Here is a 27,969-nt window from a genome sequence, read left to right as displayed (position 1 = left end):
CATTTGCCAGGAAAAGAAGAGGAAGCAGAAATGGCCACTGGGGAGTCAGACCTTGTGTCCACCACAAAGTGACATGAGGAAAGTACAGCAGGGGGCCAAGTCCGAGGGAGTGACGGAGTGGCAGACGCTGGCAGGTGGATGGCGCGGGGGTGGGAAGCCACACTGAGGAGGCTGCTGAGGCTGAGACCCACTTCCAGGCCCCGGTGAAGCAAAGCACAGACTCTGCCATGGGAACCAGGGGAGGCTGTGCAAAGCTCTAGCTGCTGTGTGGGGGCCGTGGGCGGCAAGACGGGAATCCTGGAGAGTAGCTGGAAGGCTCTCAGCGGAGATGGTGGCCTGGGCTGGAGTAGCAGTGAAGAGGCCAGAAGCGCAAGGATTAGGGATCACGTTAGAAGTAGATTCAGAGTTGCTGATGGGTCACACGTCACAGGGAGAGCTGGTAAGGAAAAGGACAGATGGAGGGTGGCAGGGCAGGTTGGGGTTTGAGCAACTGAGTAGATGCTATTAACTGAGATGAGGAAGAGGGACACCTCAGAGGATTGATGGCTTAAAGGCGTGATTGTGTCTGTAACAGTGTGCTGCCTTCGGAGGGACTGGCTAGGGGAGCAGGGCAAACGGTGGTGTCAGGAGGCTTCACAGAAGGGCCAGGTTTCAGCTCAGTCCATCTGAAAAGATGGGGAGGGAGGAGGAGCAGAGGAGGAAGTTGAGTTGGAGGCGGTGCGGTCACTGTGGTTGGGGAAAGGACTCTGGCATCAGATGAACCAGAATTTACAGCCTGGCTCTTCTTCCTTCTTTGCCACCTTGAGCAAGTCATTTTCCCTGTTTGAGTCTCAGTTTTCTCATTCTGTAACTGGGATGGAAAATGCCTACCCCCATGTATCTGGTTTGTTTGTTTGTTTTGAATACCCTTTAACTTTTTGTTGTTTTTTTGCTGTGTTGGGTCTTGGTTTCTGTGCGAGGGCTTTCTCTAGTTGCGGCGAGCGGGGGCCACTCTTCATCGCGGTGCGCGGGCCTCTCACCGTCACGGCCTCTCGTTGCGGAGCACAAGCTCCAGACACGCAGGGTCAGTAGTTGTGGCTCACGCGCCCAGTTGGTCCGTGGCATGTGGGATCTTCCAAGACCAGGGCTCGAACCCATGTCCCCTGCATTGGCAGGCAGATTCTCAACCACTGCGCCACCAGGGAAGCCTTGATGAGAAAAACGTAAATCGCATATTGGCAGGTGCCCCGTATGACCTGAGCACTCATGCTGTTGCTGTCACCGTGTGGGTCCCACCCTCCATAACAAGTGAAGCCTGATGACACCGGAAATGAAAGTCTCTGGCTTCATGGTCGGGTGGTATATTCGTTATCTATTGCTGTGTAAGAAATTAAGCTGAAACTTAACCGCTTTAAACTATTGGAAGCTTTTACAATAGTGCTGCTTAGAGGGGCAGGGAACCCAAACTGTTTGTGGTTATCCAAACTCACCCCCATCTTATCTGCTGTCAGAATACAGTGGCAAGCACAAGTGTGTGGTCCAGAAGAATTTCTGAATGTAAGAAGAGAGTTGGGCAAAGGTTTCTTATGAATGACCTCCCCCCAGCCAAACTCCACCCCCAGAAAACAGTGTTTTCTCAACCCCAAATTATCTGCATTGTAATCATCTAGGGGCCCTGTGAAAAATGCAAATTCCTGTACCCCACCACAGACTTTCCTAATCTGAATCATTGCAGGTAGGGCCCTGGAACTTAAATTTTTTAAAGAAACTTTCTTAGAAGACTAGTTTTTAGATATGCATAAAAATTGGGAAGATGGTATAGAGAATTTCCATATACCCCACACTCAGTTTCCCCTATTCTTATCTTACATGAGTATGGTACGTTTGTTACCATTAATGAACCAATATTGCTATATTATTATTAACTAAAGTCCATGCTTCATTCAGATTTCATTAGTTTTTACCTCATGTCCCTCTTCTGTGCCAGGATCCTCCCAGGACGCCACATCACATTTAGTTGTCACATCTCCTTAGGCTCCTCATGGCTGTGACAGTTTCCCAGACTTTCCTTGTTTTTGATGACAGTCATGAGAAGCCGTGGTCAGGTATTTTGGAGAATGTGCCTCAGCTGGGGTTTGTCTTACGTTTCTTATGATCCGAGGGGGAGGAAGACCACAGAAGTGAAGTGCCACTGTCCTCACATGGTATTCAGGGTGCACGGTGTCAGTGTGACTTGTCACTGTTGACGTGAACCTCCACCACCTGGCTGACAATGTTTGTCATGTTTCTACGCTGTAAACTTAGTCCCCGCCCCCAATACTGTCATCTGTGGAAGGAAGTCACTGTGCACAGTTCATGCGTAAGGTGTGAAGAGTCATGCTTCAACTTCTTGAGGGCAGAATAGCCACACAAATTATTTGGAATCATGCACGGCCATTTACTTATTTGTTCAGTCATTCATTTATATCAGCATGGGCTCACGGAGAGTTTATAGACTGGGTTATTATCCAGTGCTACTTTGTTACTCAAGTTGTTCCAGCTTTGACTATTGGGAGCTCTTTCAGTTGGCTCCTGTGTCTCTTTGACATACCCCATTTGTGTGTGTGTGTGTGTGTGTGTGTGTGTGTGTGTGTGTGTGTATGTATGAGAGAGAGAGAGACAACGAGATGGAGGCTGAGAGACTTCTGTTCTGGAACTACAAGATACTCTAAGGACATCCTGTATAATTTCCTGCCCAGTCTTCGAACCAGCCCTTTATCCAAGGAGCCCTGGTTACTTTTATTGGAGAACAGTATTAAAAACTAAGATCTGGGCACTAGGTGTGTTTGAACCTGAATGTTTAACACAGTCTCACCAGCTATTTCTTAATGAAACCAGAGTTAGAGAATCTCTGCTCTCAGTTTTGACTGCCGTCACTCAAGTATCAGCATACCTCAGAGGTACTGCAGGTCCGGTTGCAGACCACCACCATAAGGCCAATCATAGGAGTTTTGTTTGTTTCTTTCCCAGTGCCCATAAGTTATGTTTACACTATACTATAGTCTATTCAGTGTGGAGTAGCATTTTGTGTTAAAAAAAAAAAAAAGTGGGGCTTCCCTGTTGGCAAAGTAGTTGCGAGTCTGCCTGCCGATGCAGGGGACACGGGTTCGTGCCCCGGTCCGGGAATATCCCACATGCCGCGAAGAGGCTGGGCCCGTGAGCCATGGCCGCTGAGCCTGCGCGTCCGGAGCCTGTGCTCCGCAACGGGAGAGGCCACAACAGTGAGAGGCCCGCGTACCACACACACACACACACAAAAGTACATATGTTAATTTAAGAATACTTTATTGCAGACTTCCCTGGTGGCGCAGTGATTAAGAATCCACCTGCCAGTGAAGGGGACACAGGTTCGAGCCCTGGTCCAGGAAGCTCCCACATGCCGCGGAGCAACTAAGCTCATGCGCCACAACTACTGAGCCTGCGCTCTAGAGCCTGCAAGCCACAAGTACTGAGCCCGCGTGCCACAACTACGGAAGCCCGTGAGCCTAGAGCCCATGCTCCGCAATAAGAGAAGCCACTGCAGTGAGAAGCCCACACACCGCAACAAAGAGTAGCCCCCACTCGCCACAACTAGAGAAAGCTCGCGCAGCAATGAAGACCCAATGCAGCCAAAAATAAATAAATAAATAAAAGAAAGAAGAGAAAGAAGTCTTCAAGTATTTGGAAACTAAAGAACACTCTTCTAAAATAACTCATGGGTCAAAGAGAAAAAATCAAAAATGAAATTATAAAAAAAAACTACTCATTTACCCAAGGAGTAGAGAAACATGGAAAATTCAGATATATAGGAAAAGGAAAATTAAGTTGATCCATGATGCTACCAATCAATCCCATTCTGTTTGTTTCTATTCAAATTTATTTTTCCCTTTCAAAGACTAGATCATTCCGTTTTTCAACAATCCTCTTGTTAGTGGCACAGCACTTAGTGATACAGCATGAACATCCTTTCACGTCAATGGATATTTTCCTACAGTTGTATCTTAAATGCCTGCGCCATAGACCATTGAGACCAGAATGCAGTCACCCACCTGCCCTCGTGTCAGTTATTAGGTGGTTTCTCACATTTCACCAGGAAAAATAATGCTGCAGTTAACTCGCTTGCAGTTCACTGCAAGATCTCCGTTAATTTGTACAGATCTGCCTTAATTTCCTTAATTAAAAAACCAGAGTGGAATTGGCTGGGAGAAAGGACTTAAACTTTTCTAAGATTTTGCATTGTGCATTTCTGGATTGCACTTGCAAGTGTGCTGTTGATGTTACCGTCATGAAGTCCTGCCTGTCCAGTCACTCTGTCCTGGAAGCACTCAGACTGTTGCTGTCCCCTCCCTTACCCCCCCAAGTGTGGCTTGAAGATTGGGTGCCGCCCTGGAGGGGTGGCCTGACCAGGGTCCCTTCTCCCCCTCACCTGGTGCTAAGCCTGGTCTTCTCTGCGAGTGAAGCTGCTGAAGTTGGGGTTCTCGGCCAACTCCCTGAGTTGGTCTCAGCTGCTGAAGTTGGTCCGAGGGTGGTAGAGTGCTTGCGCCCGGGCTCCAATGTCCCCGGATGTCATAACCTGTGCTTTCTCCCTCTGTCTAGACCTGGGGCTAGGCGTGCTCAAGGTGCCCAAAGAGGCTAACGAAGGAGGCAGGGCCACGTCTGGGAGCACAAGGAAAGGAAAGCGGCAGCACAGGTCCCCTCAGAACCCACTCCTGGACTGCAGCCTCTGCGGGAAGGTGTTCAGCAGCGCCAGTTCTCTCAGCAAGCACTACCTGACGCACAGCCAGGAGAGGAGACACGTGTGCAAAATCTGCAGGAAGGCCTTTAAGCGTCAGGACCACCTGTATGTAGGAGTCTGGTCGGGATGTCTGTTCAGGGGGCTGCTGGGGGCTGGGCGTGTTCCCGGTTCTTTTGCATCCCCTCCCATCCACCTGCACCGCCCCCCACCGTCGGGTGTCCCAGGTGTGTGCGACCTGTTCTCCTCCCACGGCCAGTGTTTGGGGTGGGGGGCAGGGCCTACACTGCCCCGGACAGCCCGCCCTCCCCAGCCTCCAGACTCACTCCAGTGAGGAGAGCGCCGCTGCGATTTGCAGACAGGACCCATTTGCTTTAAAGACACACTCCTGAGGCAATTTTGTCATGGAGGGAGTTGGGCTAACTGTGTAGAGAAAGTTTCAGAGTCCCTGGTAGGTGTCTAAGCAGAACAGATATGCACTCCATGAGGAATATATGTTGGGATAACACCAGGGCGTGAGGGGTTCTGAAATGCCTGTTTCTAAAACATGGCAATGGAGTGTTCACTCTGTTTTTTCCCTTTTTAATTCCCCCTTTTATTAACTCGAGTTTTTTTTAAAACTTGACTTTAAAAAGCAAGCTCAGTGTAAGAGCAGCAGAATCCCGTTTGTTCTTCATGTCTTAGAAATGATAAGCTTTTCTTGCTGCCGAGGGAGGAGAGACAGACTTTCAAACTGAGAGACTCGTAAGTGGGAGAGGACGATCCCTTGCATGTTTACAGCTCGCCCAGCCTTTACTGAGGCTTCGATGAATCCCACTTTCATTGTATCCTCTCCCCTCTCGCCATTAAGGATGGGAAATGATTTACTCCTGTCACAAGCTGGTAAGAGTTAGGGCTAGAAAGTGGGTCTCCAGATGCCCTCTCTGCTGCTTCCCTCAGATGGAGGCCAAGGGTCCACGTATGGGAAAGGGTTTCATTATTTACTGGGTCCCATTGATTAGAACCATCCGGAGTAGGATTGTTGGGTACCCAGAGGGTGATTTACCCATTTGTTTATATTTATAATATATTAATGCAGGTATAAGTATGATGTAAATATAATACATACTTGTATTCGTTTATATTTGCAGAAATTATAGGCAAATTTGGCTTTTTCTTGTTGTTGCTGTGGGGCTCCCAGGTAGCTGTCTGGAGGACTCCTGTGGGAAGGCAAAGACTCCTTTGTTCGTGGAAGGATCATCCCCAAGTTATCATTTCCTCAGGTGCGTTCTCAGAACTCTGGTTCTCTGGTTCTCGGGGATGCTAAACGGGTCTATTTAAAAAAAGGGTTTTGTGGGCAAATAAGTTTGAGAGACATGGAAAGTTCAACAGATCTCTCTTTATCTGCTCTGTGGCTTTTCAGTTTGCTCCTAGGAACCTCCAAGAAGTAAAGAGTGTTTTTCCCAAACTTATTTGCCAGCTGAGCCCAAGTCCTCAGGGAGCAACTTTGGAGACTGGTGTTCCTTAGGAACCCACTTTGGGGAACTCTGACTTGGCTCCCGCTGATTTTTTAAATCTCAGATTAGGGGTTTGCTTAGGGGTGAGGGCAAGAGCTCCCCCTTCCAGAGGGCTTTGGCCCTAGCAGGGGTCTTTCCTCATAGGGTCTGAGCACAGTTTCTGAGTTGCGATGCTACTGCCCCCTGCGGACACACCTGGGTTCCTGCAGTGGGTGACCCACGCCAAGACACCCACTAACTTTCTCCTCATGTGATTCCAGGACCGGGCACACGCTCACCCACCAGAAGTCCAAGCCCTTTGTGTGCATTGAGCAGGGCTGCAGCCAGAGCTACTGCGACTACCGCTCCGTGCGCCGGCACTATGAGGTCCAGCACGGCCTGTGCATCCTCAAGTAGGCCCCCCCGGAGGAGGAGCCCTGCGGGAACTCACCCCACGCGCACGAGTTTGCCAACCAGCCCGCACCCGCGAGCCTGTGGTCCCTGGTGCCCCCGGAAGCCCCATCCCCCAGCTCCCTCTTGCCCAACCGAGACCTCCTGCGCTGTATCATGAACAGCATCGTCTGCCAGAAGATCCCTTCTCCCAGGCCAGCCCCGGGAGGGCCTTCAGACAGCGGCGAAGGGAGGATCACGGCCTGTTCCTCCCTGCCCTCGTCAGGGTCCTCCTTCTGGGGCCCAGCCGGCACCCCGGCGGCCCCAGGAGCCCTGGGCACTGAGGTTCCCGAGGAGCCCTGGCCCCCATGGAAGGAGCCTGCCACGGACGTGTTCACGGCTGTCCACTCGCATGCAGCGGAGAACAGCGGCCCCTACCCAGCCGAGCCGGAGCTGCCGCTGCTCCAGCCCCCATCATCCCTGGAGGGCTGGCCCGAGGGCGCTCCCCTGCCCGCCTGCCTGCCTCTGTTCCGTGGCCTGACTGTCCCCGCCAGTTCCCAGCCATGAGACCACAGTTTCCAGTGGCTCCGAAACCTGTCGGGCTGCCCTAAGAGCTAAGGAAACAGTATGTTTGTCGTCCACAAGCCCTCTGCAGTGCCGTCCCAGGAGGGCTCCGGGCCTGCCCCGGGCTCAGCAGCGACTCCCCTGCGGGGGAGCCCTCACCCAGCCGGGGCACCGGTGTGGAGGACACGCCGCCTTTCCCTCCCACGCTCCTGAAGGCACCGGGGGAAGCCTCGGGTGACCCCAGATATGCCAGCACCAGCCGGGAAGAGGACTCCTGGGCTTCCAAGAAGAGCAAGTTCGACTGCGACTCCTTCTCGTGGCAGAACCCTGGTGAGCCTGGACCCCAGAACGGCCCAGAGTCCAGCGGCCTCCCGTCGGATGCCCCGCCGCTCTTCCGGCAGCTGTTCCTGAGGTCTCAGGAGTCTCTGGTGAGCCACGAGCAGATGCAGGGGTTCCAGATGATGACCAAGTCCCAGCGGATCTTCTCCCACACCCAGGTGGCTGCCGCCTCCTCCCAGCTTCCCACACCCGACGGCAAGCAAGTTGCCCTGAAGTCACTGCAGGGGCCGTGGCCCCAGCAGCCCCCACCTATGGCGCCCACTGTTGACTCTCTGCATGCTGGCCCCATGAACCCTGAGCCAGAGGGATCCCTAGCCCGCAGGAGAAAATCCACACCCTCTTTCCCCACAGAGGCCTCCCCCAGCAGCGTGAGGCAGGACACAAAGGGAAGACCAAAAGTGGCTGCTGCTCCACCTGCCCTCACAGCGTCGTCCCTGGACCCTCCTGGGAAGCCAGACATCTCCTCTCTGGCCAAGCAGTTGAGATCCTCGAAAGGGACCTTGGGCCTGGGGGACATCTCCCCCGGGAGCCTGCGTCAGACCCAGTTAGGAGGGGAGGAGCCATCCAGAGCCCACCTCCCAGGGAAGCAGGCCCAGGCTGAGAATGGCACGGCTTCCGGGGCCACAAAAGGTGGAGAGGGCCCGGCCTGCTCCTGGGGCGGAGGCTACAGGCTCTTCTCTGGCAACTCCAGGGCCCAGCGCTTTCCAGGCTTCCGGAAGGAGAAAGTGAAAATGGATATGTGCTGTGCGGCTTCTCCAAGCCAGGTAGCCGTGGCCTCCTTCTCGTCGTTGGCCGGGCCTCCAGCGGATCCCCCCTGGGACTCCAAGTCCAGGCTGATGATACTCAACAGGATCCAGGTACCAGGGCCCTCTCACGGGACCTGACCATGCGGGAGGCAGAGTCTCGTCCTTACCTGTGTCCGTGTTTCTGACTTGTCCAGGCACTGTATTTAACCTCAGCAAATCCTCAGATGCAGTTTGTTTACAGAGGGGGGAATGAAGGTCCAGAGAAGTGATGGTTCCTCCCATCACCCTCCGCCCTGCAACACACACACACAAAACAGAACAGGGCTTTAGAGTTGTCAGAGACACTTTGCATCATGTTTCTTCACTAAACTTTTGCTATTTGCTTTCTTTCTGCCTTTCGCTTCCTTTTGGATTTGCCTCCTTCACTTCTTCAGAGCATGTAAAGGCAGAGCTCCTTTGCCCTTGATATTTGTACGTGAAATGCTGTGTCTATTCTGGTTGTGAATCACAGGTCCACAAGTCCGACTTGGCCCCTACTGCAGGCCTGGCACTGGTCCGCCCTTTTGGAGCAGCTTGGGTCCTCCCACATCGTGCCCATGAGGTCCTGGGTGCAGAGAGCTTGGCCACGTCTCTTCGTGATGTTCCGAGGTCCAGCATCCTTCCTGTCACACCACAGCTACCTCCCCCTCTTTTTTTTTTCACAGCTTTAATATTCACGTGCCATCTAATTCGCCATCTTGAAGTGCACCATCCAGTAGTTTTTAGTTTGTTTACGAGGTCGTGCACGCATCGCCACTCTTTGCCAAAACACTTTCATCACCGCAAAAAGACACCCCACACCGTTGGTTGTCACCCGCAATCTCTCCATCCCTCCCAGCCCCTGGCAACCATGCATCTCCCTTCTGTCTCCATGGATTTGCCTATTCTGGACACTTCATGTGATTGGAATCCTAACGCTGCGTGGCCTTTTGTGTCTTTTGCTTCTTTCACTTAACCTGATGTTCTCAGAGTTCCTCTGTGCTGTAGCACGGGTCAGAACTTCACTCCTTTTTATCGCTGGTAACTTGTCCATTGTATGGATACACCATATTTTATTTATCCATTCATCAGCTGATAGATATTTGGGTTGTTTACCCTTCTTGGCCATTGTGATAACGGTGCTATGAACATTTGCGTACAGATTATTGTTTAGACATATGTTTTCATTTCTCTTGGGAAATACCTTGGAGGGGAATTGCTGGGCTCTAGGGTAATTCTATTGGAGGAAGTGCCAGACTTTTCCAAAACGCTGTGCTGTTTTATATCCCTACCCAGAGTGTATGAGGCCTCCAGTTTCTCTGCATCCTCACCAACGCTTGTTATTGTCCAGTTGGTTCACCTTAGTGGGTGGGAAATGGTAATCTCATTATAGTTTAATTTGCATTTCCCCGATGGCTAATAATCCTGAGCATCTTTTAATGGCCACTTGTATATCCTCTTTGGGTAAGTGTCTATTCAGACCCTTTGCCCATTTTTTTTTTTTTTTTTGCTGTACGTGGGCCTCTCACTATTGTGGCCTCTCCCGTTGCGGAGCACAGGCTCCGGACGCGCAGGCTGAACGGCCATGGCTCACGGGCCCAACCGCTCCGCGGCATGTGGGATCTTCCCAGACCGGGGCACGAACCCGTGTCCCCTGCATCGGCAGGCAGACTCTCAACCACTGCGCCACCAGGGAAGCCCCTGCCCATTTTTAAATTGGGTTGTGATTTTACTTTTGAGCTGTGAGAGTTCAGTATGTATCACAGATACATAAATCTACATAGTCCCTTATCAGATACATGATTTGCAACTTTTTTCTCTTATTCTGTCTTTTCACTTCTTGATGATGTCCTTTGACGCACAGAAGTTGTAAGTTTTGATGAAGTCCAATACATCTGTCTTTTGTTTGGTTATGGAGTCATCCAAGAAACCACTGCTTACTCCAGGGTCACCAAGAATTATACCTGTGTTTTCTTCCAAGACTTAGAGTTTTCACTCTTGCATCTCATTTCTGATATGTTGGCTCAGATGTATTTTCGTCTTCAGGGTGGAAATATCTACCGGCTCCCCGACCCGATGAAGGAGGAGAACATGGCGGGTGGCTGGTAAGTTCAGAAGCCCCTCGGGAGTCCTGTGGTGGCTTTGATGTGCTGGCCCTGGGTGAGCGAGCTCTGGATGCTTCACTCCTGAAGCGGCGAGCACCAGGCCACGGAGAATCGGGGGCATCATGTCCATTTCTTTAGGGTTCGTCCAAAGCTGTCTGTCAGAGGATCAGTGTTTGGGGACGGAGTCTCATTCTCCCTTTCTTCCCCACAGTAACCAGCACAATGGTGGTCCCACAGACTGGGCAGAGCCAAGGAGCACTTACGTCTGCAAGAATTGCAGCCAGATGTTTTATACAGAGAGAGGGCTGAGCAGCCACATGTGTTTTCACAGCGACCAGTGGCCGTCACCTCGAGGGAAGCAGGAGCCGCAGGTGAAGGGGCTCGAAGCTGCCATTCATCTCAGGATGGAGCCGTCCTCCTGCGGGGAGCCTGGCTGGGGGCCGGGAGTCAGGGCTGTGCTGCTCTGGAGGGGCCCCTTGCTCCCTACCTACTGTGTCTCTTAAAGGGCTGGCTCTGCTCTGTGTGTAGGTGTGTGGCATGGAGTTTTGCAAGCCACCAAGACAGGTGCTGAGGCCAGAGGGGGACAGGCAGAGTTCCCCGGGAGGCAGGAAGTCCTTGGACAACATGACGGCAGCCCCTTTGGTGGTCCCAGTGTCGGTGCCAGTGGCTCCAGCGAACCATCCCCCGGGGAGCAAGGTGGGTGCACTTCCTTCCAGCTGCTTTCCAGCTTCCAGTGGGAGCTGTGAGAAAAGCCCCCAAATCCTGACTCCAGAAGAGCTTGATTTGCATGTTCCTTCATCCCTTCAACCTCCAGTGAACTTCCTTTGTGTCTGGCCCTGTGCTGGGCAGGGCTGGGGACACTGCAGCGACCACAACAGGCCTGCCCCCGTCTCCTGGGGCTCCCAGCCCAGCGGAGTAGATAGACCCATCCCCGGACACTGAGGACCCAGAACGGGCCGGGCTGGGAGAGTGAGCTGTGGGAGCCCCGAGGGCACGAGAGACCCTGCCTGAGGAAGGGGGCGTTGCAGCTGAGAGCTGGAGGATGAGGAGGGGTAAGATGGGCAGAGAGGAGGGGAGATTGTGTGGAGGTAAGAGAGAGTGTAGCAAGATCAAGGCGTCGTCTCTTCAGCCTGTGCCGGAAGACCCCACCTGGAGAAGTCCATGCTGGACTCGGGTACGGGGTGCACGGAGCCCACTGTTTGTCTCCCAGGAGCTGCTGTCATTTTGAGGGCAACAGGTTTTCCTTTTGTCATGCTGTTGCATCTGTCTGGCCCCCACACTTTAAGTGCCAGTCACTTTAACAACGGACATGAGTTTCCAAAATGGTCTGAGTGAGGGCCCTCCTTGGGGGGTGTGGGTGCCTGAGAAGGCCCCAGCGTCAAATGTCGCCCGGCTTAGGGTCTGGAGTCTGGCTCAGGCGTGGTGGCCCTGCCCGGCTTCCTGCGCTGAGGACTCTGGGCACGGCCATGCTGGGTGTGCATCTGGCTGGTCAGTACCCTTTCCCACTCTCAGGCCATCTTGAGGTCTGAGGTTTGGGGCCGGTGGCCTCAGGTGAACCCCGTGGTTCTGAAGTCTCTTCTTCTCCAGGGTCAGGAGAAGGACGGGGAAGAGAGAGACATCAAGGAGAGCAGCCAACACAGGAAGCGGAAGAAGCTCCTCCGGCCCAAGGCACTGCTCATCCCTCCTCCGCCCTCCATGTCTGGGGAGCCGGGCCCGGGGGGATGCCGCCAGAGCTGCCTGCGCTCGCCCGTGTTCCTGATGGACCACCTCCTGAAGGGACTGTCCCAGTGACCTCCCTACACACCGCCCCCGATGCTCAGCCCCATCCGGGAGGGCTCTGGGCTGTATTTCAACACTCTCTGTTCCACATCTGCCCGGGCCCGTCCCGACAGGCTCATCAGCGCCATGCTTGGTGAGTGAGCTTGATCAGCCCATGATGGGCCTGCGGGGGGCCAGACCCCCGCCCCCTGTAGAATTTGGTCCAGCCACTCTCTCTGGCCTACGCCTGGGTCTGCTCTGGGGGTCCCGTTGCTGTTCAGAACTATCCCAGGACCATCTGGGACCAGCAGCCTTCTAGGTGCTTATAACTTTGTAGCCAGAAAGAAAATAGACGCCATTTAGCCTAACCACCCTTCTGCCTGCCCTTTCGAGTAATTGTTTAAACAGCTTTATTGAGGTATAATTCACATGCCATATGAATCACCCATTTAAAGTGTACAGTGATTTTTTAGTGTATTCTTAGGATTGTACACCCATCCCACAATCTAATTCTAGAGCATTTTCATCACCCCAGAAGATTATATCCACGAGCGGTGACACACAGGCCCTGTAGCCCCCAAGTCCTCAGCCCTGGGCAACCACCAGTCTACCAACCTACTTTTTCTATGGGCCTCCCTATTCTGGACATTTCATGTAATTGGAATCATAAATTACGGGACATTCTGTGTCTAGTTTGTTCACTTAGAATAATGTTGTCAAGGTTCATGTTGTAGTATGCATCAGTGCTTCACTTCTTTTTATGGATGAATGATATTGAATTCTCTGGATAGACAACATTTTATTTATCCACTCATTAGTTGACGAGCATTTGGGTTGTTTGTGTCCTTTGGCTATTGCAAACAGAGCCGTTAAGAACATTTATGTGTAAGTTTTTGTTGGACATAAGTCCTCATTTCTCTTGGGTATATAACTCAGAGTGGAATTGCTGGGTCAAAGGGTAACTATATCTAACCATTTAAGGAACTGCCAGACTGCTTTCCAAAATGGCTGGGTCATATTAAATTTCCACCAGCATTGTATGAAAGTTCCAGTTTCTCCACATCCTTGCTAACACTTCTTAGCTGTGTTTTTTATTACACCCATCCTAGTGGGTGTAAAGTGGTAGCTCATTGTGAGGTGTTTGTTTGTTTGTTTGTTTTGCGGTACGTGGGCCTCTCACTGTTTGTGGCCTCACCCGTTGTGGAGCACAGGCTCCGGATACTCAGGCTCAGCAGCCATGGCTCACGGGCCCAGCCGCTCCGCGGCACGCGGGATCCTCCCGGACCGGGGCACGAACCTGCGTCCCCTGCATCGGCAGGCGGACTTCCAACCACTGCGCCACCAGGGAAGCCCCCTCATTGTGGTTTTGATTTACATTTCCCTGATGGCTAATGATGTTGAGCATCTTTCCATGTGCTTATTATCCATTTGTATATCTTCTCGGGAGAAATGTCTATTCGGATCCTTTGCCCATTTTTTCAATTGAATTCTTATCCTTTTATTATTGAGTTGTCTCAGTTCCTTATATAGTCTGCATGCAAGCCCCTTATCAGATATATGATTTGCAAATTCTCTCCTGTTTTGTGGGTTGTCTTTTCATTTTATTTGTGATATGGTTTGCAGTACACAAGTTTTTAATTGTGATGAAGTCCAACTTTTTCTTAGGCCTGCGATCAATCTTTAGTTAACTTTTATATACTGTATGAGGTAGGAGTCCAAATTCACTCTTTTGCATGTATGTATCAGTTCTTCTAGCACTAGAAAATACTCTTCTTTTCTCATTGAATTGTCCTCGTACCATGTTTTGTTTTGTTTTGTTTTGCTGTACGTGGGCCTCTCACCGTTGTGGCCTCTCCCGTTGCGGAGCACAGGCTCCGGACGCGCAGGCTCAGTGGCCATGGCTCACGGGCCCAGCCGCTCCGCGGCATGTGGGATCTTCCCAGACCGGGGCACGAACCCATGTCCCCTGCATCGGCAGGCAGACTCTCAACCACTGCGCCACCAGGGAAGCCCTGTCTTGCTACCTTTGTGGAAAGTCAGTAGACCATAAATGATTTGAGATGTTTCTTCTTTTTTAATACAGACATTTTACAGCTATAGATTTCCTTCTGAACATTGCTTTAGCTACATTTTGTAAGTTTTAGTATGTTGTGTTTTTATATTCATTCAGCTAAAGTATTTTCTAATTTATCATTCCACTTCTTGTTTAATACACTGACTATTAATGAGTGTGTTGCTTAATTTTCACAGATTTGTGAATTTTCCAAATTGCTGCCTTTTATTGATTTGTAATCTAATTCTCTTTTGGTCAGAGAACATACTTTGTTTCTTTTTCAATTTAATTTATTTAATTAATTAATTTATTATTTTTTTTGGCTGTGCTGTGCGGTTTGCAGGATCTTAGTTCCCCCACCAGGGGTCGAACCCATGCCCCCTGCAGCGGAAGCGTGGAGTCCTAATGACTGGACCGCCAGGGAATTCCCTTAAATTTATTTTAAAATTTAAAATTTATTGAGGCATGTTATATGGGCTAGAATCCAGTCTGTCTTGAAGAATGTTCCATGTGAATTTGAGAAGAATGTATTCTACTGATGTTTGGTGGAATGCTGTATTTTGTCTGTTTTGTCTAGTTAGTTTCAATTTCCTTGTTGATCTTCTGCCTAGTTGCCCTATCCACTGTTGAAAGTATTGAAATCTCCAACTATTCTTTTTTAATGGTTTATTTCATCCTTCAGTTCTGTCGTTTGTTGCTTGGTGTATTTTGGGGTTCTGTTTTTAGGTGTGTATATGTTTGTAATTGTCACATCTTCCTCACGGCTTGACCTTTTACCATTAGGATGTGATTGTGACATCATTTGTCATTATTACAATAATTTTATCATTATCTCTAGTAATATTTTTGGTTTTAAAGTCTAATGTGCCTGACATTAGTATAGCCATTCCATTCTCTTTTTTGGTTGTTGTTTGCTTGGTATATATATTTTTTCCTCTTCTTTTACTTTCAGCCTATTTGTGTCTTTGAAAATAAAGCATGTTACCTCTAGACACCATTAGTTGGATCATGTGTTTTTTATCCAGTCTTACAAACTCTGCCTTTTGATTGGTTTGTTTAATCCCTTCTTGTTTAATGTTAGATTGATATGGTTGGATTTACATCTGCCATTTTGCTTTCTATTTTCTATACATTACATGTCTTTTTCTCCCTCTGTTCCTCCTTTCCTGCTTTCTTTTGTATTAAGTGAGTACTTTCTAGTGTGGCATTTTAATTCTGTTAATTTTTCACTTTTTCTTAGTCATTTCTTAGTGGTTGCTCTAGGACTTAAAATATATGTCTTATCAGAATCTGTTAGGATGTGTAATAACTCATTAACAGTGAAATATAGAAACACTGCTCCTATCTAGCTCTCTTCCTTCTAACTCTTTTGCGATTACATGTGAGAGACCCAGTAATACCTTACTGGTCATGTTTCTTGCTTTATATACTTTTATTTCGTGTAAAAACACTGAGAGAATAAAGGAAAGCAAGCATGATTTATAGAGGTTGTTATATTAACCTTCTTCTTTACCATTTCTGATCTCTTCATTTATTCTTGTGGATTTGAGTTACTGTCTGAGGTGATACTCCTTTACTCCAATGCAGCTGTGCTCCTTGTGCAGTTACTGTCACATATATTATATTTCTGTATGTTACAGGCCCACAATACATACTGTTTTATGCAGTTATATTTAAGGCCATTAAGAAACGAAAAGAAATATGTAATCATAGTGATTTTTATAGTTACCCATATTTACTAGCGCTTCGCTTTTTTTTTTTTTTTTTTTTTTGGTTTGGATTCAACTCACCATCTGATGTCATTTGCTTTCAATCTGAAGGACTTTCTTTAGTATCTATTTTTATTAGGGATATATAATTCACATACCATACAGTTCATCCCTTTCAAGTATAGAATTCAATGGTTTTTAGTATATTCACAGAGCTGTGCAACCATCACTACCATCAGTTTTCAGAAATTTTCATCATCCCCAAAAGAAGCCCTGTACTTATTAGCAGTCCCTCCTTTCCATCCTCCCCATCCGCAGCCATGGGTAACGACTAATCTACTTTGTCTCTATCGATTTGGCTATTCTGCATATTTCATATGGGTGGAATCATACAGTATGTGGTCCTTTAGGAACGCCTTCTTTTAGTTAGCATGATGTTTTTGGGTTTCATCCACGTTGCACTATGTATCAGTACTTTGTTCCTTTTTGCGGGCTGAATAATATTTCACCTTCAATATTTCTTGTAAGACAGGTCTGCCAGCAACAGTTATCCTCAGTTTTTATTTATCTGGGAGTGTCTTTATTTTACCTTCATTTTTGCAAGATAATTTGCTGAATATAAGATACTTGGTTAACACTCTTTTACTTTCAGTAATTTGAATATATTATGCCATTGCCTTGTAACCTACATCGTTTCTCTTAAGAAGTTAGCTGTTAATTTTACTGTAGTGCCCTTGTGTGTAACAAATTGTTTTTCCCTTTTTGCTTTCAAGATCTTATCTTTATTTTTGCTTTCCACATTTTGCCTATGTTATGTCTGGATGTAGAGCTCTTTGTGTTTAATCTTTCTTGGAGTTTGTAGAGTTTGCTGGATATACATATTGTTTTTCATCAACGTTGGGAAATTTTCAGCCATTAATACTTTAAATATTCTGTCCCTTTCTCCCCTCTTACTGGTACTCCCACTACATATATATTGTTGCATTTAATGACATCTCACATTTCTCTGAGGCTCTCTTCAGTTTCCTGCATTTTTTTTCTCTCTCTTCTTCAGATTTCATAGTCTCCATTGTTCTATCTTCAGGTTTGCTGATCATTTCTTCTGCGAGCTCAGATCTACTGTTGAGCCTTATTTTGGTTATTGTACTTTTTTAACCCCTGAATTATTTCCATTTGGTTCTTCTTCTTCTTCTTTTTTTTTTTTTTTTTGTTTTGGCTGCATCGCACAGCATGCAGGATCCTAGTTCCTCGACTAGGTATCAAACCCGTGGCCCCTGCAGTGGAAGCGTGGAATCTTAACCACTGGACCGCCAGTGAAGTCCACATTTGTTTCTTTTTAAAAAATAATTTCCATCTCTTGATGGCATTTTCTCTTTGATGAGAAATTTTTATTTTATCTTACTTTAATTCTTTAAGCATGGGAGCCAGGGGAAGAAGAAGTCCCCATCTCCTTGGCTGCACCTACCTGGGTAGAGCTTCCATTACAAAGAGCTGGGGGCTAGGTGGGTAAGGGAGTGGGCCATGGCTCCAGTGCCACAGACTCTCACTGTTCTTCCCACGATTTAGTAGATTTTCTTGAATGAGTATTTCTTAAAATGCTGTATGCCTTTAGGACAACTTGCAGAGACTTTAGCTTACTGTTCTTCTTTTTTTAATGATTTTTGTCAGTAAATCTGTTGTTTTGCCCAGTTCCTTACTCTACTTTTTCAGAAGTCTTATCCCCCTTCCATGCAATCTTTTTATTTTATTTTATTGTGATGTGAACAGTTAATCTGTGATCTGCCCTTTTAACAAATATTGAAGTGTGCAGTACAGTATTGTTGACTATAGGTACAATGTTCTACAGCAGATTTCTAGAGCTTGATTAATTGAAACTTTATGCCCATTGATTAGTAACCTCCCATTTCCCACTGCCCCAACCCCTGGTAACCCCTATTCCACTCTTTGATTCTATCAATATGAAGTCAACTACTTTAGATATGTTATATAAGTGGAGTCATGCAGTGTTTCTCTTTCTGTGACTGGCTTATGTCACTTAGTATAATGTCCTCAATGGTCATCCATGTTGTTGCATATTGCAGAATTTCCTTTTAAGGCTAAATGGTATTTCATTGTATGTTTATGGCACATTTCCTTTATGTGCTCATCTGTCAGTGGACATTTAGGTTGTTTCCACATCTTGGCTATTATGAATGGTGCTGGAGTGAACATGGGAGTTCAGATATCTTTTTGAGGTCTTGACTGCAGTTCTTTTGGATGAGTACCCAGAAGTGGGTTTGCTGCATGATATGGTAGTTCTACTTTTAATTTTTGAGGAAACTCCATACCCTGCAATCTTTTTTTTTGTCATTTTCAATTTTACATTGGATTAGAGTTGATTTACAATGTGTTAGTTTCAGGTATACAGCAAAGTGATTTTGTTATACATATTCACATATCTGTTCTTTTTTAGATTCTTTTCCCATAGAGGTTATTACAGAGCATTGAGTATAGTTCCCTGTGCTATACAGTAGGTCCTTGTTGATTATCTATTTTATATACAGTAGTGTGTGTATACCATGCAATCTTGAAGAGCCTGCTTTTAGCTGCTCTGGAAAGTCAGGCAAAAAGGGCCTCATGGGTCAGTTGTAGCCAGTCTTCTTGAGGCTCTTCTTTGGGTGTTTTCCAGATCACATGGACGGCTCTTTTGGCATCAGTGTGGTGAAGGACAACAGCAAGATCAGCACTGAACCGTGAGTTGGAACAGACTTAGAACCTGAGGGTCCTTGCAATGTGGGGATGCTTTTACCCTCCTTGCATTCCAGTGTCGGTTTTTCCCAAGGGAGCCTTCATCACGGGAAAGTCAGGTCTAGATCCAGAGCCTCCCTAGGAGAGAAGTGGTGGATTTTTCCAGGCGTTTCCCCAATATTCCTTCTGTCCAGACATACCATAGTTGGATCTCTGGGGACAGAATGCCCAGCACCCTGGGGTTCTAGATAGAATTGATGATGGCACAATGAGATACTCTTTTGTAGCTTGGATGTTACCTTGGATACAGAAGAATGCCAGGTATCAGCACATACCTCCCCTGTCCTAGACCCCAAACGCCTGAAGCCAGAAATCTGGCGATAAAGCAAATTGCAGGAAGGAAGGAAGTATCCCTCAAGAGGTCTCTGGAATACCTGCGCGTGTCTACTGGGCTGATGAGCACTCCCTGTGTCTGAGAGATGGCCAAAAGGTGGGTTCCACAGCCCTGCTGAGCAGGGCTCACCGCACATCTCTCTTGTATTTCCCATCTTGGTCACACACATATGTCTCTATGTCCGTGTGTGTGGCCTCATTTCAGACACATCAACATAGGAAGCCAGTTTCAGGCTGAGATCCCAGAGCTCCAGGACAGATCACTGGCTGGAAGTGACGAGCATGTAGCTACTCTGGTCTGGAAGCCATGGGGAGATGTGATGACCAACCCGAAAACACAGGATAGAGGTGGCTGAGACTTTGGGGCCAGGTTCCCGAGGGCCCTCCTCCATCCCCAAGGGTTTTCTCCTCCCAGTTCTCACCTTGACCAAGAAGCAGTGATCCCCAGGCGGGGGTGGGGTGGGCAGAGCTGGCCTTCAGCGCAGGACTGCTTTGCTGTGCTGCAGTCCCTTGGCCCACCTCTCCTCTCACCCAGTAGCTGGGCAGGCCATCCAGAGCGGGTGCCAGGAGCAGGGTTTCTGCCCATCCTCCTTGTCCCTCCCTTCCCTCAGCCTGCTTTTAGCAGAGAGATGAGGGAGATGGTGACAGGAGCCCCCCGCCCCATCTGTGCTGTTGGGGAGGTTTCCTCTCTGGCACTTGCTGACCCTCTGTGTCTCCTCTCCTTCCCGCTGCCGGGCTGCCTGCTGGAAACAGTGACGGAGCTCTTCAACGTGGCCTGCTCCAGCGTGATGCCGGGCGGGGGCACCAACCTGGAGCTCGCTCTGCACTGCCTGCATGAAGCCCAGGGCAACATCCAGGTGCGGTGCAGGCGAGGGGGGGCTCAGAGGAGCTGTGGGAAGCTGCCTGCTCTCTTAGGGCCAGGGGCTCTAGGCGCAAGACACGTGCCTTCTACTTGGGGCTTTGCAGCTCACGAGAACCAAAGGCTGGCCACCCACCCTTCTCCCTGGTCGCTTTGGGACTGGTGGTGTCCTTTTGAACGTAGGGGAAATGCACACATACGGGCTCAAGCAGTTATTTATCTGGGGTGACAGCAGAGCACCAGGGTTCCTCCGGCGTTACCTCATGTCAGCGCGGCACTGGGGAGGCGGTGCCTAGCAGGACCAACTCAGGGCCTGCATTAATCTGGTTTATTTACTGAACATTAACTTTTGGATTAAAAATGGTGTATGAAAACCTCTGATGCAACAGAAATGCCTCTGCCTCCTCCAAGGACCCTCCTCACAATCCTGAAGTTTAGAAAATGAAGAAGTCCAACTGTGTGTAGTGGGAGAGGAAGTCACGTCACCCGAGTTGGAGACCCAAGAGTCAGGGCTACACGGTGCTTTTTCTCAAGCTGAGAGGCAGTGGCTGGCACGTGGTGGGTGCTCAGCAGAGTAATCAGCACACATTTACTGGGTCCTCCTGATACCTGGTGATGTCATGGTATCAGGCTGGGGCCAGCTCAGGGGCCCATTCTTGGTTTAATGCTCTGCTGCCACCATCTTGAAATTCTTAATAGTTTGTGAGCACAGGGCCCCGTGTTTCCATTTTGCGCTGGGTCCTGCAAACTGCATAGCGAGTCCTGACCAGGGTTATGCTGTTGAGCAAGACAAATGCCCTCTCTTTGCAGGGCTTACATTTTAGGAGAGTGAGCACATGAAATACATTTTTTAAAAGTGATAGATAATGGTTAGTGCTATGAGGACCATAACATGGGTTAGGGCGGGGGCAGTGCCACTCCAAATGCTGCTCCCTGAAGAAATAAGGAGCTTGTGCCAGAATAAGTCCACACACTGTTTGGTCATCAAGTAAATCTTGCTATGAAAAAGGTAACGTCAACTGCACTCCACAGTCCGCTTAGTGCTGTAGGCAATGTGTCCCAAGTGGTTCACAGCTGGTGGCCGGTCCACAGACCGACCACACTTTGAGTCGCCCTGGGGCAGGGGTGGCTTTAGGGAGGGCTGCACATATTTTCTGAATGAATGAAAGAATGAAGGCGGGCCTCTACCTCACCTTCCCTCCCTCAGAGAGTTGCCCACCACCCCTGTCGTTCCAGGTTGCCCTGGAGACCCTCTTACTGAGAGGACCCCAGAAGCCACGGACTCACCCTCTCGCCAACTATCACTACACAGGTAACGAGCGTGGCTGCCCGCGTGGTTTTGGCCTGGCTGAGGCCCCTGCGAGCCAGTCAGTTTCCATGGCAAGCTCTGCACGTGCCTCCCGGAGTTCTCTTGGGGCCTACGCCTGCCCTCCCAGAAGGGCCCGTCCTCTCTGGGGGACTCAGTGGGTGCTGTTCTCTAGTTGGATCCAACCTTCCCCTTTCCACTGGTTCCCTCGTGGGCTCTTCCTGGCCAGAAGGGGGGTGCCAGGTTGGGGTGGGCTCAGGTTTCCCAGTTGAGCACTCCAGCGTTGGAGTCAGGCAACCAGGGCCCCACGGCTGCCCTTGGCAAGTCTCTTAACCAGAGGAAGCCTCAAGTTGCTGCACCTGTCAAGCGGGGATGGTAATAGCCCCTACCTGCTAAGGTTTTTGTGAGGATTGTGTGAGATAAAGCAAGTAAGGGGCTTAGCAGAAATCTTGGCATATAATTGGCGCTCGGTGGCCTGAAAAAGGAGGGGAGTCTGCACTTCAGCCGTGGCTGTGGTCCCAGAAGGAGAAACAGCCTTCCTCCTCTTGGCTGTTTCTCCAATAGGTTCGGACATCTGGACCTCCATGGAGAAGAGGCTCTTTAAGAAGGCGTTCTGTGCCTACAAGAAGGACTTCTACTTGATACACAAGATGGTAAGGCGAACATGGCAGGCTGGTGTAGACAAGGCTCCTTCACAGGGCCGAGGCGCTAGAACTGCAGGGCCTGTCAGGGGCGATACTCTGCTCATGCTGTGAACAGTTGACAACTACAATGCCATTGCTTGGAACAACCTGAAACGGTACAGAAATGAATCCCATGTTGAAAATAAAGCCCTCCAGACCCCTCCCCACAATCCTACTTCTGATTGATAACCTGACAGGTATTTACTGCCCATACGGATTTTACACACCTATATGCACTTTCAAAAAAGGATGACATCATATACTTAATATCCTGCTGATTAGTTTGCTCTTTTTTTAACTTGATGTACGCAAAATTGCACATAATCAAAGTGTAAGATTTAATGTTTTTGACATATTTATACACTTGTAAGACCACCACCATGATCAAGATAATGAGAATATCTGTCACCCCCAAAAGTTCCCTCCTGCCCCTTTGCAACCCTTCCTTCCTGCCACCCGGGTCCCTAGTCAACTCTTGTCTACTTTCTGTCACTCTAAATGAGTTTGCATTTTCTAGAGGTTTATATAAATGGAATAATCATACAGCATGTGATCTGCTTTGTCTGGCTTCTTACACTCAACCTAATGATTTTGAGATTCATCTGTGTTGTCGTGTGTACCCATAGTTCATCCCTTTACTGTTGAGGAGTATACCACTGTGTGGACGGACCACCGTTCATTTAATCATCCACCTGTTGGTGGTTTCCAGTTACTGATGACTACAGATAAAGCTGCTCTGCACATTTACATACAAGTGTTTGTACGGACATGTACGGGTTTTTTTTTTTTTTTTTTTTTGCGGACACGGGGTTGGGATTATAAATACCTAGGAGGGGAATGAGGGTAACTTATAGTAGATGTATGTTTAACTTTTTAAGAAACTGCCAAACTGTTTTCCAAAGTGGCTCTACCACTTCCCATTCCCACCAGCAGGTTATGAAAGGTCCAGTTGCTCCACACCCTCGTCGACACTTGGTATGCTAAGTCTCTTTAATTTTAGCCATTCTAATGAGTGTACAGTAGCCTCTGACTCCATTTTCCTAATGACTAATGATGCTGAGCATCTTTGTGTTTTTTTGCTATATGTGCACCTTCTCTGGTGAGCTGTCTGTTCATATCTTTTGCCTCTGTTTTTATTGGAGTGTCTGTGTTTTTATTGAGCTGTAGGAGTTCTTATTTTGTTCTGAACACCAGTCCTTTATCCAGATATATGCTTTGGAAATATTTTCTTCCATTATGCCATTTGTCAGTCTTCTAACAGTGTCTTTTGAAGAAAAGTTTTAAATTTTGCTTAAGCATAACTTACTAGTTTCTCTTTTATAGACTGTGCTTTTCGTGTTGTATCTAAGACATCTTTGCCTAACCCAAAGTCACAAAGATTTTCCCCTGTGTTTTCTTCTGGAGGTTTTATAGTTTTAGGTTTTATTTCTAGATTTATGATCCATTGTAAGTTTATTTTTGTATGGGGTGCGAGGTGAGTTCATTTTTGCATATGGATATTTATTCCAATACCTTTTGTTGGAAAGACCATACTTGCTCCACTCAGTTGCTTTTGTACCTTTGTTAAATATCAGTTGGCCATATATATATGCATCTACTTCTGGACCCTGTATTCTGTTCCATTGATCTGTTTGTCTTTTATTAAGCTATCCCCATACTGTCTTTATTACTGTAGCTTTATTCTAAGTCTTGAAATTAGAAAATGTTAGTCCTTCAACTTTGTTATTCTTTTTCAAAGTTATTTTTTGTATTCTAGATCCTTTTTAATTCCCTATGAATTTTAGAAATAACTTGTCAATTTCAAAATAAAAATTCCTGCTAGGAACTTGATTGGTACTGTTTTTGACTCTCTGCGTCAACTGGGGAGAGTTGTTACCTTAACAATATTGAGTCTTCTGCCTCTTGAACAGGGTATATCTCTCGATTTCAATCTTTAATTTTTCAGCAATGTTTTGAAGTTTTTAGAGTACAGTTGTTGCATACTTTTTGTCAGATTTATTCCTAAGGGCTTGGTTTTTTTCTGTTTTGTTTTTGGTTTTTTTTTTTGCGGTATGCGGGCCTCTCACCATTGTGGCCTCTCCCGCCGCGGAGCACAGGCTCCGGACGCGCAGGCCCAGCGGCCATGGCTCACGGGCCCCACCGCTCCATGGCACGTGGGATCCCTCCAGGACCATTGCACGAACTCGTGTCCCTTGTATCGGCAGGCGGACTCTCAACCACTGCGCCACCAGGGAAGCCCAGTACTTGTGATTTTTATGATGTTATAGAGTTGTTTTTTATTTCAGTTTCCAATGGTTTGTTGCTAGTATGTATAGAGATAAAATTGATTTTTATATTGATCTTGTGTTCTGAAATGTTGCCAAACTAACTTACTAGTTTTGGTAACTTTTTTGTGGATTCCACTGAATTTTCTACATAGACAGTCATATCATCTGTAAATAAAGACACTTTTATTTCTTCCTTTCCAACCTGGATGCCTTTACTTTTTTTCTTGCCTTTTTGCACTCTAGAACCACCAGTACAGTATTGAGTAGAAGTGGTGAGAGTGGAAATCCTTGTGTTGTTCATGATATTTGAGGGGAAACCACTCCACCGTTAGCTGTAGGGATTTTGTAAGTATCATTGATCAGGTTGAAGAGAAGTTCCTTCTATTCCTATTGTGCTGAGAGTTTCCATCAGGAATGGACATTGGATTGTATCAAATGCTTTTTCTGCACCTATCAAGATGCTCATATGATTTTTCTTTTTTAAGTTTAATATGATGAATTACATTGATTTTCGATTGTTAAACCAACCTCACGTTTCTGGGATGAGCTCCACTTAGTCATGGTATATTGTCCTTTATATATATATATATATATATATACACACAAATATATATATATATACATATATATATTGTTGGATTCTGTTCGTTAAAGTTTTGTTTAAAATTTTTCATCTCTGTTCATGAGGGACATTGGTCTGTAGCCTTCTTTCCTTGTAATATCTTTGTCTGGCTTTGGTGTCAGAGAAATGTTGAACTTATGGACTGAGTTGGGAAGTATTCCTCCCTCTTCAGTTTTTTGGAGGGCTCTGCCTAGCTGTCGCATAAGGCTATGAGGTATCCACCACGTAAGGACACTCTGCTTTAATTAGTCCCTGTCGGTAGACATGTGGCTCCACATGATGTCACAGTGAGCGTCCTCGTGTGTACCTTTGTGTGCGTTTTCCTGGAGAGAAGCCTTCCTGGGCCAGCCTTGTTGCTCAGAGTGTGCAGAGCTTAGATGGTGTTGACTCTGCTGGCTTCTTTCTGAACTCCTTCATCCCCAGGAGGACTTTGTGATTCTCTGTCCGCCGTAGCAGAGGAGCATACCAAGCCGTAGGGGAGAGACGTTTCAGGAGGGCTTTCAAAAAGTGGCGGCTGGCCCCATGGGGAGGGGATTTAGGGCGTCAAGGCCATCCTCACTGCTACTCCTGAGGCACTGTCCTTAGCCGGCTTCTGTCTTCCTCCACTAGGTCCAGACAAAAACAGTAGCCCAGTGTGTCGAGTTCTACTACATGCAGAAGAAAATGATCGAGTTTGACTGCGGCCGAGCCCCAGTGCCGGAAAAGAGGGTCAAGAGAGAGCTGGGTGAAGCAGACAGGACAGAAGCAAAGGTAGAGGGTCTCGTGGTAGGGCTTCAGGAGTTCAGCACGGATCTGGATGCCCGGTGCTCATCCAAGCTGGGTGGCGGTGGGGGGGGTGCACCCCGGGACGTCTGGACGCTCTGGACACCTGCTTCTCCCTTAGAAGGGCGGCGGGGCGGTCAGCACCCTTTCATCACCTCTGCCCCCTGTGCAGGTCACTCGTAGGCCTCGGAGGAAACCCAGCCACCGTCCAACCCCCGAATTACAGAGGACTACTGAGAGTTACAGGAGGGAGTCCATCCCCAACTCCAGCCCAAACACCAGCTCGAAGCGGACCCCTGAGCTGCCGGGCAGCAGGAAGGGCCAGGGCTTCTTTCCCTGCCGGGAGTGTGAGAGGTACCGCCCTTTCCCTGGATGCTCCCAGAACGCCAGCCCTCAGCCCTCTGGGGTGGCCCCCTCAGGGCTACCCGCCTCCCCCTGCTCTGACCCCTGTGTCCTCTGGTGCCTCCTCAGGGTGTTTGGCAAGATCAAGGGTCGGAATGCCCACATGAAGTGGCACCGGCTTCAGGACCACGTGGATCCCACCGTCAGGGCAAGGTGGCCCGTGGAGCCCTTCCAAGTGTAGGAGGAGGAGGGCGAGCTAGGGGCTGGCATCGGCCCTCTGCGTGGGCAGCTAGTTGGGACGGGCACCTCCAGCCCTGTTGCATCTCCTTTGTTAGGTTGTTTTTGTACATTTCTCCTTGTATATATTATTAAATTGGTTTCTAAAGCAGCCGTCTTCTGGCTTCCCTGCCTGTTGATCCAGCGAAGGCTTTTGAGCCCCTGCCGCTCCCAGAAGCCACAGTGACTGAGTCCCTGCCCTGGAGGAGCCTCATACGTTAATGCAGCCAGCATTTATCAAGCACCTGCTGTAGCTGTGCCAGACAATGCCCAGTCCACGTGATGGGGACATAGTGATGGAGGGACAGGCCCCTCCCCTCACAGAGCTTACATTTTAGGAGCGGGAAGGTAGGAGTGATAAAGCAGCAAAAAGGTGAGTTTAGATGTCTATAGTGCGTATGCTTTGGGCCGGAATAACAGAGGAGTCAACATAGGTTTAAGCTCTCAGGACACGTGGTGGTGCCAGTGGCTCCACGGTGAAGTCAAGGCCTGCCAGCAGTGGCCAGCGTCTGCAAGTCGGCTGCAGCAGCAGCAGCAGCAAGAATCCCCTCTTGTACGCGGAGCACCCAAACCTTCGGAGGGTGCAGGGCAGAGAGCAGCTCCCTCCCTTCCTTGTTCCCCTTTTTAAAAGTGAGGAAAGCTTGTAGCAGCGCCCAACAGAACGCCCCTCACGTGTTCTCGGCCAGAACTGTAGCCCGTGCTCTTTCTAAACTGATCCGTGGCAGTGGAAAGGGAAGTGGCCACCGTTATCCCGGACCCTCAAGATTTCTCTCCAGGACAAAAGCATAAGTTGTGTTCCCCCCAGTTCCAGGAGTGGGGAGAACCAGTGTGCTCCCTCAAATTTGTTGTAACCCGATCCAAACTGGAATCCCATTTGCCAGGAAAAGAAGAGGAAGCAGAAATGGCCACTGGGGAGTCAGACCTTGTGTCCACCACAAAGTGACATGAGGAAAGTACAGCAGGGGGCCAAGTCCGAGGGAGTGACGGAGTGGCAGACGCTGGCAGGTGGATGGCGCGGGGGTGGGAAGCCACACTGAGGAGGCTGCTGAGGCTGAGACCCACTTCCAGGCCCCGGTGAAGCAAAGCACAGACTCTGCCATGGGAACCAGGGGAGGCTGTGCAAAGCTCTAGCTGCTGTGTGGGGGCCGTGGGCGGCAAGACGGGAATCCTGGAGAGTAGCTGGAAGGCTCTCAGCGGAGATGGTGGCCTGGGCTGGAGTAGCAGTGAAGAGGCCAGAAGCGCAAGGATTAGGGATCACGTTAGAAGTAGATTCAGAGTTGCTGATGGGTCACACGTCACAGGGAGAGCTGGTAAGGAAAAGGACAGATGGAGGGTGGCAGGGCAGGTTGGGGTTTGAGCAACTGAGTAGATGCTATTAACTGAGATGAGGAAGAGGGACACCTCAGAGGATTGATGGCTTAAAGGCGTGATTGTGTCTGTAACTGTGTGCTGCCTTCGGAGGGACTGGCTAGGGGAGCAGGGCAAACGGTGGTGTCAGGAGGCTTCACAGAAGGGCCAGGTTTCAGCTCAGTCCATCTGAAAAGACGGGGAGGGAGGAGGAGCAGAGGAGGAAGTTGAGTTGGAGGCGGTGCGGTCACTGTGGTTGGGGAAAGGACTCTGGCATCAGATGAACCAGAATTTACAGCCTGGCTCTTCTTCCTTCTTTGCCACCTTGAGCAAGTCATTTTCCCTGTTTGAGTCTCAGTTTTCTCATTCTGTAACTGGGATGGAAAATGCCTACCCCCATGTATCTGGTTTGTTTGTTTGTTTTGAATACCCTTTAACTTTTTGTTGTTGTTTTTTTGCTGTGTTGGGTCTTGGTTTCTGTGCGAGGGCTTTCTCTAGT

The 27,969-nt window shown here is 48.6% G+C and overlaps 1 protein-coding gene and 1 pseudogene across 2 annotated transcripts in view; one reads left to right on the top strand and one right to left on the bottom strand.

Annotated features, from left to right (window-relative positions):
- Positions 1-27,969, bottom strand: part of LOC308605469 (BRD4-interacting chromatin-remodeling complex-associated protein-like) — a 147,188-nt gene that overhangs the window by 23,998 nt on the left and 95,221 nt on the right. The window lies entirely within an intron of this gene.
- Positions 74-27,969, top strand: LOC308605731 (zinc finger protein 541-like; annotated as a pseudogene). Its single transcript has 15 exons — positions 74-134; positions 4,594-4,837; positions 6,453-8,354; positions 10,308-10,366; positions 10,578-10,737; positions 10,895-11,062; positions 11,954-12,278; positions 18,555-18,618; positions 19,212-19,354; positions 19,760-19,863; positions 21,102-21,177; positions 21,736-21,824; positions 25,353-25,493; positions 25,678-25,859; positions 25,977-27,969. The product of its transcript is annotated as a zinc finger protein 541-like (transcript).

Source organism: Mesoplodon bidens (assembly GCF_964165515.1).
Source record: "Mesoplodon bidens genome assembly, chromosome: 18".
NCBI classification, from domain to species: domain Eukaryota; kingdom Metazoa; phylum Chordata; class Mammalia; order Artiodactyla; family Ziphiidae; genus Mesoplodon; species Mesoplodon bidens.
Note: the sequence above shows the minus strand (reverse complement) of the source record. Positions and strands in the feature narration are given on the sequence as shown.